Raw genomic sequence first — 2,448 nt, 5'->3', positions numbered from 1 at the left:
GGGCATTAGACAGGTGGACTTGAAAGTTTTTGATGATGCTGGAGCCAGTTATGTCGTCACAAATAAAGAATTGGGTATTGCACCTGATCAATATGAGCCAGAGGCTACTTTAGAGAGTAGTGACGGTGATGATTTATCCCATACACAGACTTTCAGCAATCCTAATAATGAAATCATTAATGTTAGTCTGATTGTAATCTTTGCTCTTTTCCACTATACATGTAATTCTTCGTAAATAAGTCCTTGCTTGTATAAATTGTAAGGCTCACAACCATCACCTACATTGATGGTATCAAAAATTTTTAATTATATCACTCAAAAATCTTACCACTTCAAAAGTTAAAAATCATAAGCATAATATAATTAAATTACCTTATGTCTATTTGATTTTTCTGTAAATATACCTTCCACACATTATAACAAACTGGTATGTCTTCTCAGCTAATGCTTTAAATGGTGTACGCCTATCTGGTCTTCAAATGCCAAAGGTATACTGTTCACTCATATGTGATCTTTTAACATTTTAATCTATGAATATCACTTCAATCAGTATTTAGTAAATATCAGCACTCCACAATTGCTATATTGATTCTTAGTTGCAGTAGCGAAATAAATCTTTTTGAAGTGAGTAGATGACGATTCAAAAACTCCACCCAAAATGTATCAAGAGACTGTAAAACACTGTATTTTAAGAATATAAATCATATATATATGATGTCACTCAAAGGAGCCGCAAGGTCTATATCTAGAAACAGGTCTGATATCTGCAAATATCAGACCTGTCACTAAGTGAACAATCTTAAAAATAAAATTTAATTCAGTAAAATAAAACAGAATTGATCAGAGAAGTAATTTTAAGTCCACAGTTGTCATCCTCTGAGAAGATAAGGTTTCTCAATTTTTAAAGGCCGATGATGAATGACCACCTTAGGAAAGTGGAGGAAAGTGCTGTAATTGAAGCTAGTAAGGGCTTTGTTCCCAAAAAACACTGCTCAAAGCACTGAGTGGGTTATGGGAAGTCGCTTGGAAAGCATCCCTTCTAGATTAATGTCCTTTCCACTCCTCTTCGCTCACTCTCTTCAGTTTTGATCCTTACTGTCTTCTCAACTCTCCTCAGTTGCCTAATTCTTTTTCTCTCCACCAGCCTCCTCCTTCCCCGTCCACAGTAAAGCAGACTACCACTGTTCAGTAACAAGGACGAGAAGACAATGATGTCGACAAATTCACTGCTTTGCCTGTTCCTTGTCAGCCATTGCACGAAATGTGCTTGATACGGGTATGCGCATGCTCAATATAGTTATTCACTAGTTAAATCCTAAAATTGTGTCATATAAATACGATGTAATTATTTTACATTGTATGGTAGAGAGGTCTGTATTTGTTTTAACAGACTCTTGGCCTCGGTTTCAGGTGTTACTGGTTGGATAGCAGCCCTTGGCTTTGCCTTAGGCCAATATCTATCAGTAACGCCCTCAACCTCGGCCTCGGGTCTTCTAAACCGGATACAGACCTGTCTACCGTATTACATATATTACAGTATAATTTAGCATTTACATATATCAAGGTTTACTTTAACTTTCTAGCGTATGCTTCCACTTCATAGGGTCAATTAGCTTCTTTGATTGTGCATACCCAAGGCGTCTACTGCTACATGACTGATTGCAGTTGGAGTGATTCCCTATCACATACAAATAATAGCATACTAACATCAAAAATATCTAACTTGATAATGATACCCCCAATATTTGTGATTGAGTCTTGTAAATTCCTTAGAGACTTATTGCAGTTCTTCATACTGTAGTACACATTTGTCTTCGTACTCTTTCCTATGATACAAGTATGTAGTCAAATTGTTTTACATTATTTTATACCCTTACCTGAAAGTTCTGGATACCAATTTATAACTGACACTTTGTTTGCTCCTGTTGCCATAGTTGTCATTGCTTTTGCTACATTTTTAGTCCCTACAAACATTATACCTAACATATAAAAAGAAGAAAAAGTAAACAGCTTACCATGCCACCTATGATAAAAGTTCCTTAGCTTCACTCCTGAAGAATATATATGGCATCAGGAGTGGTGAATTGTGATGAGCTACCACTGTAACACTCAATTCTATTTTTAGATGTGATCAAAAATTCAATGACAACTTTTACCTTTCTACAATACTAATGGAAAAACTTCCTTCATACTGGCTCGTTTGTGCGCTGGTTTTTTTTAGAATATGTCACAGCCTACAATCTTGTCGATACTCAAAAGTTGATGTACAAAGTGAAGTAAAATACTCTACAAAGACAAGTCAGTTCTTATCATTTCACGTTTATGTTTTATGTTCCATTCACTTCACATCTAATTCTTCTGTTCCCAGCTTTATACTATAGTTAATACCAGAGTAACAGATTGGACTGGGTTTTAATTGGTTTTTGAAATATTGCTTTATGGTCTACA

The 2,448-nt window shown here is 35.5% G+C and overlaps 1 long non-coding RNA gene across 1 annotated transcript; it reads right to left on the bottom strand.

Moving 5' to 3' along the window:
* Positions 1-976: 976 nt before the first annotated feature.
* Positions 977-2,087, bottom strand: LOC109581399 (uncharacterized). The gene is made up of 5 exons (XR_002184625.1): positions 2,016-2,087; positions 1,878-1,964; positions 1,724-1,826; positions 1,571-1,678; positions 977-1,315 (listed from the first exon to the last, which is right to left on the bottom strand). It is a non-coding gene; the product is annotated as an uncharacterized LOC109581399 (long non-coding RNA).
* Positions 2,088-2,448: the final 361 nt, after the last annotated feature.

The sequence above is a fragment of the Amphimedon queenslandica genome, unplaced genomic scaffold (assembly GCF_000090795.2).
Source record: "Amphimedon queenslandica unplaced genomic scaffold, v1.1 AMPQUscaffold_13444, whole genome shotgun sequence".
NCBI classification, from domain to species: Eukaryota; Metazoa; Porifera; class Demospongiae; order Haplosclerida; family Niphatidae; genus Amphimedon; species Amphimedon queenslandica.
Note: the sequence above shows the minus strand (reverse complement) of the source record. Positions and strands in the feature narration are given on the sequence as shown.